Raw genomic sequence first — 10,078 nt, 5'->3', positions numbered from 1 at the left:
TATCATTCATTGAAGAAACATAGTTCTTTGTTATTCTTCTGACACAAACTTCTGAAGGTGATTGAAATCAGTCTGGTTTAGAATCCTCATCATGCAATTCAGCCTGCATTTAAGGAGTAATTGAATGGTTCCTTTATTAAACTTATATCTGGCTACTTAACTATTTGGCTTATGTGAGCTCATTCAGACAAAGTATAACTAGCAAAATTGATTTTCTCTCCAAGTTTTCAAACCCAAATAAATACAATTTTCTCTAATGCAGATTTTCTTGTAAGAGAAATACCAGTAATTTGCACCTCAGTGTACACAGGACATCAGTGAGACATTCCACACATTGAATGTCTCTCAACAAAATACATATTTTCCTCTTTCTTTGAGTAATAGAATCATTAGCAAAGAAAGTCATGGGAGTGAAGAAAAATATTTGAAACATTAAGTTATTTTTAGGGCCCTGAGCAAACTTTCAAACTGCAACCTTTATCCACCTCGACTATGGCTGCTTGTGCTCAAGGTCAGCTTTGCTAATGGTGCAGCTGGGCCACCATGAATCATACTGCTGAGAGAAATCACTGTGAGAAAGCTGAGTTGGGCACCTTTGTCCTATGCCTTGGGTGCGAAGCACTTTCCCTTGGCCCTGGCTGGAGCTCTGCTTATCTTTATACCTAAGGAAAAAATACATTCTATGGAGATGTTTGTCTCATTTGTCCACCTAGCAAAATATTTAAAAACAAGATCCTAAACCAATACACAATCTACCAACAGAGTTCACTTAGTCAGATTGTACTGCAAACAGCATATTAGTTAATGCAGACCTAAAAACTTTCATAATTCAGGCAAAAAAAATCAGTTAAAATTTAAAGTGAGTCTATTCTGAGATTCATATAACTCATTTTTAGTTCAATTCATGTGACTTCTTACGATCTAAATTCCACTTTTTTCTAGTATTGAAATTAGTGAGATGGCTCAAAGAACCACATTACTGTTATTTCCATAAGAAGAGATACCAAATCAGTCCAATTTTTTGTGAAATTGTTTAACAGTAAGCGGAGTCCCAGATGAAAAAGTAGCTTTTTTTCAAACTTTCAGTTTAACAAGAACTTTTGTGACTGAAAAATTTTCCCATGATGGATTAACCCTTGTCAGAAACTCTCTTATTCTTACAAGATACTATTACTGAAAAAATAGATAGACCAGTTGTTGCTTGAACTCCTTAATTTGATTCTATCAAAGCAGGTAATTGACTTCCTAAATTAAATCAATAAACAATTAAGATCCTTTTCAGTGGTGTACCCAACAAGAAATCTATGCCAAAGTGCAACCATATGGAAATCAATCGAGCTCCTCTTTTTTTTTTTTTGATTATTATATCTTTCTGAATTTAGTTGACATGCAGATTTGAACCTTAAACTGCTTATGAATTCCAAAAAATGGAATTATTATGTTAGTAGATTTGCAGTTGTATACTATTTTTTTCCAGGTAACATGAATTTTCTTTCATTTGCAATTTTTAAAAAATATTGAAATTTAGAAAAGAAAGCATCACAGCTCTTTATAACTTAAACCAGAATAAATATGACAACTTCTGCTTCTTTTTGTTTGTTTATTTTCAGTCCTGTCTTAAACAACACAGGAGTTTTAAAATTTAATAAAAATATTTTACTCTGAGGAAACATCCACCCCCCACTTTTTATCTAACAAATCTCAATATCTTACAATTTCAAGCATTACATTACTGAGTTCTTCACTCTTTTTTACTGTCTTATTATGAAGCAGAGTGAGTACTTCTGTCTTCTTTAAAAAATTGCTGTCTTACATCTAATGTGTTCTAACTGCTTTATTCAGAAAATTTTTGATGTCTTAGGTAACTCTAAGTATTTTCTCACTTTCAATAACTGTAAATCCCTCTTTCTGATTGATCATGATCAGAGCAAAATTTTTAAGTTGCACATAGGAATTCAGTAATGAATGTCTGATGAGAATTAGTAGGATTGAAAATGTTTTGAAATCTCCAATATTGAATTTGATTTAGGTAGAAGTTTCAATGGTCCTTTCTAAGAATTAACAGTTTTGTATTTCGATATGTTCTTGGCAGTCTAGAAATATCTTATTTAAATGAAAGTAATTTATTCTTTTTTACTTCATTTTGAGTAGGCAAATGATGATCATTTCAAGCACTTGTTAAAATTTCTTGCAAAAAAACTTAAGCATATGTATCAAACCAAGCTTGTGGATGTTTTCCTTGACTACAGATTTCAATAATAAGTGTATGCTTAAACATTCCAGTGAATCAGGACTGAATTTTTGTTAAAACTTTGACACAAGTATGAACCTTGGAAGAAAATATCATATCATAATCCAACAACTGACTGAAGGTAGTAGTAGACATGAGTGATTTTCAGAAGAACTTTTAGCTCCTCTTATTTTACTTGAAACTGTATGTTCCCTAACCCTCTGAAAAATCAGGTAATACTAGGGGATGAAATTATTTCTACTGAATAATACTACATCAAATACTTAATAAAAAATAATTTCTCAGAGGTCAAGATTGGGACCAGTGCTGTTTAACATCTATGTTGGCAACACAGACAGTGTGATCGAGTGCACCCTCAGCAAGTTTTCTGGTGACACTGAGCTGTGTGGTGAGTTTGACACACTGGATGGAAGGGATGCCATCCAGAAGGACCTTGACAGGCTTGGGATGTGGGCCTGTATGAACCTCATGAATTTCAACAAGGCCAAGTGCACGGTCCAGCATCTGATTTGGGGACATCCGAAGCACAAATACAGGCTGGGTAGAGAATGGACTGAGAGCAGCCCTGCCAAGAAGGACTTGGTGGTGTGGGCTGACGAGAAGCTCAATGTGACATGGCATTGTGCTCTTGCAGCCCAGAAGGCCAACTGTATCCTGGGCTGCTTCAAAAGCAGAATGGCCAGCAGGTCAAGGAAGGTGATTCTCCATGTCTATTCTGCTCTCATGAGATCTCACATCTACTGCAGACAGCCCTGGGATCCCCACCATAAGAAGCATGTGGACCTGCTGGAGCGAGTGCAGAGAAGCTCAATGAAGATGACTGGAGGAATGGAGCACCTCTCCTATGAGGAAAAGTTGAGACAGTTGGTGTTGCTCAGCCTGGAGAAGAGAAAGCTCTGTGGAGACCTTACAGCACCTTTCAGTACCTAAAGGGTGACAAGAGAACTGGAATTTTTACAAGGGCATGTCATGATGGGACAAGGGTTAATGTCTTTAAAGACAGTAGGTTTAGATTAGATATAAGAAAGAAATTGTTGCTGTGAGGGTGGTGAGGCACTGGAACAGGTTGCCCAGAAAAGTTGTGGATGCCCCATTCCTGGCAGTGTTCGAGGCCAGGTTAAATGGGGCTTCAAACAACCTGGTGTAGCAGAAGGTGTCTCTGCCCATGGTGGGGGAGGGTTTGGACTGGACAGTCTTTAATATCCTTTTCAATCATTCCGTGATCCTATGAAATGATATGTACAAAAAAAGATGATTATTTTAAAGCATCCCAAAATTTCTTCTCACAGTAATGTGAAGAACTTTTTCTAAAATTATTTTAAAGTGATATTTAAGAGAAGGAAGAAGGGTGAATTCCCTCTCTGAGGGAGGTAGGTATAGCCATATCGCTAGCCAGATACACAAACACTAGCAGTTCTCAAGCAAATCTGTCAAATGGCCACTAGTATAGTTTCGTGCTTGAACAGTTTGACAAAGTAAAAAAGCAAGTACTGTGACCTTCCTGTCGTTTTTGCATGGAGGATAATTTCTGCTGAATATGGCTGAAAATAGTCAGGGTATAAAAATGTAGAGCATAGGTATCTGATCTCATTTCATCATGATGGTACAAGTAGTGAATCGTATGAAGATTACACTTTGATTTTAATTTAAATGGATTTTACTGGTAAATTGGATTTTGTCATGCTTCATAAGAATATATTTCATAAAGCTAGCTGAATTGCCTACCTTTACAAATTGATATGGATCAGAAGAGAAACTTCATTTCATGCAACCTTTGAAATACCCATACAGAAATGTAAAATTTACTCTTGCAAGTCATCTGTGGTCTAATGCATTAAGAATTATTTTTATTTAACCAGATGCAAAAGTTTGCTTTATATTTACCATATTTTGTTTTATTTCCATCTCCAATATCAGGCAGTACTTTAAATATAATTTCTTTACATTTCTAAAAATATTAGCATTAATTTTTTAATTCCATACATTCTACATATGCCTCGATTTCCTGCTTTAATCCTATGCCTCATTTGATCTAAAGTTTTTCAAAGTAATTTCAATTATCTCTTCATTCATGGGATACTGAGTGTAAACCTTTTAAAAAACGTAACTTGGCTTTTCTGGAAATTTCAACAAAGCAGAATATGCTTGCTTCATTCTACACTTCTCATAGGATTCTGCATATGGTTTTCTGCATTGCTTCACTCACACCATAAAACTTACATTTTATGGTATGCAAGTAAACATATTCTAAAATTATACAACCACTTAAGTCTATTAATTACATAAGAATAAAACATAGATAACAACACCTAAAGAAGTCATTTCGTTTCACGGAACCACAGGATATGCTGAGTTGGAAGGGACCCACAAGGTCCACTGAGTCCAACTCCTGGCCTAGCAGAGGACCATCCCCAAGAGTCACACCATGTGCCTGGGAGTATAGTCCAAACACTTGAACTCTGTCAGGCTTGGTGCTGTGACAACTTCCCTAGGGAGCCTGTTCCAGTGCCCAACCACCCTCTGGGTGAAAAACCTTCTCCTGATACCCAACCTAAACTTCCCCTGGCACAACTTCATGTCATTTTTGCTTAAATAAGTATTTTCTTATAACCTAGGGAATAGTATTTGTGTTTAAGTTCTCCATAGTATTAATATATTTTAGTATATTTTACTATTTTATACTATATTTAGTCAGTATATTAATATTTCATGCTATTAACAATACATTAACATATCTACTTGTAAATCATTTACTGACAAAAGTATGATAATACTCTCACATATGTTAGTCTAAAACTATACATCTAGAAAATATCAAACAAAAATATGCTTCAAAAAGCCTAAACTTCAATGTTGTCAAGGTATATTTTAAAAAAAAACTACAAACCCACAAAAAACAGATATTACAGGTAGTTACTCCTATTGGTAAGGAAAAAAAATACTGACAATCATTTGATATACTAAAAAGATTATCTTTTATACATTAACTGATATGTCTTAAAATATATCTATTGTGTCAGTCACTAAATATCCTGATCCTGTAATATGATGTAATGAGGTATCTGCAAGGAGACTGAGATGTTGATGATGGTAAAGGTCAGTTCCAAGCTGAGGCCAGATCTCATTCTTGCCAAGATCACAGGCAGAGCCAGAGTAGAGTTTGGGATCAATTCGGGGTTTGGTGATTCACAAAGCTTTCAAATTCAGGCAGATGGCTGGGTGGAGGTAATTGTAAAAGCTACATGTGTTTGGGTGGTTTTACCTACGTATTTTTCAACTCTTTTCTGTAATAGATAGGCATGTTTTAGCTGTGTTCACATACTCTAACCCAAAATTGCTTTTTCTCTTGCCCCACACCAGATAACCAAAGCATTTTAGAAAGGTCAAATTGTACAAACAAAGCAGTCAAACAAATAATGAATCTTTGCTCACAAACCTAAGGTGTATTTTTCTGACATCAAGCCTGTCCTACATTAATAAGGGTCTTGTAACATTGCTATGGAGTAAAGCAGTGTATCTTATGTGAAGAAATTTTAATAAATGTCAGTCAGTTTTATCTGATTATTATATCTGTTTCCAAGGAGATTAAACTTAATATTTACTTTTCTTTAAAGAGAAAAATGAAAATGTATTCTTCTTTCAGAGACCACACAGAGCTACATTTGTGGTCAACAAAAATATTGTGAGTGTTGTTGCCTAGCAACCTTCGTGTCAGGAAAATTATATTCCTGAGCTCGATTTACACTGTAATATATGATTCTAGGATACCTATAAAATGTTAAAATTGACAACATTGCTTCTATAAAATTAATTCAGCATCCTATAACATATAGATGACAATTTTGATTCTTACTAAGAGTATTATTTCTTTACTGAAAAAAGGCAAGACATGTAAATACTAATTAGTGTACAAAAAAATGTAAATAATCACATCACTAGTCACTAGGGAAAATACACTCAAGTCCATCATTAACATTGAGTTCTTATTCATTCCAAAAATTGTGCCATAGTGTTTGAGATTTTTTTAATTAATGACAAGTACTACTGTCTTAAAGAAAGACCTTATTTTATCAAAGTATAAGTATATGAGCATGTGAGGAAAAAAAAGTATATATCTCAGTAATGTTAATGTTATTTATTGGATGACTGTGCCTCATTGTGCCTGAGTAGGAATTATCCTACTCAGCTTCATACATTCATAGGATGGCTCCACTAGAAGGTTGATTATGCTCACTCTGTGTGAAAGTTTGTTTAATCTTCTATTTCATTTAGATAAAAATAATTAGGATAGAAACTGTCTATGTTTTGAAGGATCTTGGTACAGAGACTGGCACAAAAGTTGACTTTGTCCTCAAGTATAATCAACATTTAAAGACCCCTTAAGCAAGTTGAACACTGCAATGAATATCCTACTCAACACAAATCAACAATACTCAAGCAATGCTTTCTATTTATCACATTATTCTATCATAATTAAAAAACATATAACTACCAAAACACTTTCTCTGTTACTAAAGGTCATGTCAGTTGAGGTTTAAAACAGATCTATAAAATACTTAGTGTAGTGCTCTCTGTGAGAGAATATTTTGAATTGAACCTACAACTGCTTTGTGCATGAGAAACCATTAAGTAATAATAATAATAATAATTCTGAAAACTTATCTGAATTATATTTCTTTCTACGTAACAGGTTTACAAAACACATTTTGTGGTCACATTAGAGTGAAGGTATTTGGATTGCATTTGGTAAATATTTAAAGTCTTCTTAGTTAAACTAATAATTTATATATGCAAAGCTAGATGAAATTTGTCACTTCCTCTGAATCACTTTGTCATCCCTTTATAGAGATTGAATGAGACAAGTAATATGACCTTAGACTTGCTAAATAGATCGGTGTAGCAACAAGATAGTTATTCTGGCTAACACCAAGAGCTGTTTTGTGATTTGTCAGAAAGGAATCAGTGTTTCTTTTATGACTAGTAGCAAAAGAACAGAAGGAGATAGACTTTACATTTTTCTATTTACTTTCTGTAAATCCAGTTGAACATCAGTATTTAATACCATATCTTCTACATTTATAAAACTATATCATAGCCAAAGCTATGAAATAATCTCTATTTTAATTTTCTTCTTTTGATAGCATCACTCATTTCTTTCTAATAACATTAACTGAGACCCCACTTAGCTCAGCTATTTAAAATATAGGAACTGCTATAATCAAATCCATTTAGATTCCTCTATAATCTAGGCATAAACCTTTTAAAAAGAATCATTTATCATAGCTTTTCCTACTTTAGATTGTTCTTTTAGGCTGCAATAAGTCATTGCATGCCTGTGTATTTCCCCTGGCTATAAAGAGAACAAAGAAGACTAGCTCAAACTAGGTACAACAAAATGTCTTATTTTATCTCAGGTAGGAATTACAATTATTCTACAACTTTATTACATATGCAAGGAAGGATTATAAGCAATAAATATTTTAATTAGTATGTATGACTGAAAATAAATTTATTTTGTTAATTAGTGAGAAGCAATTGGCATTTATTAACTTGCCTATCTTACACAAATTTCTTTCAATTCTCATTTTCCCCATCAAACCCATCTCCTTGGGTAATTTTTAATTTGAAAAAATAACATATTTTTCATCCAGAGCCTCTCATTTCCATTGGTGGAACTCTAATTGGTGCTTCTAAGAAATACCTGATATTCTGGTCTCTCTGTAGCTGATGTTGAAATAACAAACAGATAGAGGCTCTGCGTCTTGTAAAAACAAAATCTGATGGTAGGAAGTAGGAACACCAGAAAACAAATTTCAGAACATTAAAACTTATTGGGAATGGGCTCAGATGTATGACCAGGCTCGACTAACCATTCTAGGACTGCCAGAACTGCCAAGAACCTGGGCAGGATTCAGTTGCTACCCATTCCTAAAATGGTCAGGGATTTTCAGTAGCTACTTCTTTTAGTCTCTGAAGAGTCTCTTTATAGATTTCTCTACAGATTTCTGATAAGCTTTAGGTCTTAGATGATACCTCACACAGATGATAAAAGCGGGAGGAAACTCTATTTTTTAATAATATGTATAGATGTTACCTGTTTCTTAAATTTTGAAAATCCACCACAGCCAAGAGTTAAATTCAACTTAGACACAGTTCGGGATCCATTCCATCTCACTGAATTCTTGTTACACTGAAAAACAAGAAGGTAAACTTGTGCTTAATAAACAAATTATAAGATGTAGAAGAAAATAATTTAATTTTTTAAAATTATTTTAATTTTTTAATTTGGTGGGGAATTGGAATTTTTTTAGATGGGATTTTTAGGGGTTTCATTTTTTTTTTAAGAAAGGATGAAAGATATCATGTCACCAGATAACAAAATCAGAGAAAAAAATTATTCACTGCAGCTCCCTGCCATCCTTTGAGATAAAACATACAGACGGAATTCTCTCCATTTTCCAAAATACAAGTTCAGTTTCAAAAGCTTGCCCATCATCAGGGAAGAGTTGTTCCCAATGACTGTAAATAACCCTTCCTTCTTGGCAGTTCTGCTGCTGCAGTAATAGTGCCAGAAGATATAGGCCTCAAGGTATCTACAGTACAGAACCAGTGAAATGTTTCACTGTGAATAATGTATTTTGGCAGATGCTTGATCTTATCTTTTAAGAGTAAAACTGAAACTAGACTTCCACAGAGTTCAGACATTTCCTCTTTTTGAAAAGGTTCCTTTGACAAGGTAATAGATACCTAACTATCCTGTGTCTCCTTTTCTCTTACTGCATCAAGATATTAAGCTGTACAACTTTGACGAGCATGCCATTCCTTTAAAATATCACAAAAAATATTTCAAAATGTCTATTAAAATAGACTGTCTGCAAACGATACCTCCGTATTTTTGAGATCTCAGCTATCTGTTCCATCAGGTTCTGTTTTTCATTTTGCAGCTGAAGAATCCCACTGATGCCTGAATTCAGGAGCAACACCTGAATCAATTAAGTATTCAGTATGTACAAGACTGGAAGAGGTCATTGGAATTTTAATACATTCAACACACAATTTGATGATCTGTTCATCAGCAAAAATAGCAATCACAGGAAGACATATCTGAAGTAAAAAAAATGGAAAAAGCAGAGACAGTACCTGGGAGGAAAAAAGGGGGATATTTGTAGAGATGTTCATGTTAACTGTATGTGGAAAGAAGAAAGAAATGAAGAAACACAACCAAAGAAAGATATTGGAGGGGAAAAAGATTAAAAGGAAAAGTAGCTAGAGGTAGTTTAAATTGGAAAAAAAAATAATTTTTTATTAAACATGAAAATAAGAATAGATAGAGGAAACTAATACACATTTAACAGTACCAAAACTTTGTAAAAGGAATAAACATAAATAAATAGTTATAGACAGCAAGTCATTTTTAATGAGAGGTGTTTAGGAAAGAGAAGGAAAAATAAATACTGTAAAAAAAAAAGAAAAAAAAAAGGAAGACGGTACCAAAAAGTTAAAATAAAATCCAGACTGATGAAATAATTTTAAAAAATATAAATTAGTAATAACTTGAGATTCTTATTTTAGGGTTTTTTTCTGTAGCTTTATGCTTTGTCTAAAAAGAAGTACTTTTTTAAAAATATCCCACTAATTTATGGTGTTTCTGGATCTGAATTCTGTTTGGAGTTGTGAAGTAATTTGAAAAGATTTGAGGAAATAGGAAAAAAAACACAGCAGTAACTCTTATGAGACCAATTTAATATCTTGCAAATAAAATGAGGAGGATATATGTCTAATCTTTTTGTTTACATACTTAAACTTTAGAGCTTTAGTTCATTTAAG

General features: G+C 33.6%; 1 long non-coding RNA gene across 1 annotated transcript; it reads right to left on the bottom strand.

Annotated features, from left to right (window-relative positions):
- Positions 1-319: 319 nt before the first annotated feature.
- Positions 320-9,526, bottom strand: LOC135414589 (uncharacterized). Its single transcript, XR_010430731.1, has 3 exons — positions 9,137-9,526; positions 8,346-8,441; positions 320-3,476 (listed from the first exon to the last, which is right to left on the bottom strand). It is a non-coding gene; the product is annotated as an uncharacterized LOC135414589 (long non-coding RNA).
- Between the last annotated feature and the right edge of the window lie 552 nt (positions 9,527-10,078).

Source organism: Pseudopipra pipra, chromosome 5, assembly GCF_036250125.1.
Source record: "Pseudopipra pipra isolate bDixPip1 chromosome 5, bDixPip1.hap1, whole genome shotgun sequence".
NCBI lineage: Eukaryota > Metazoa > Chordata > Aves > Passeriformes > Pipridae > Pseudopipra > Pseudopipra pipra.
This window is presented reverse-complemented; position numbering and strand designations above follow the sequence as displayed.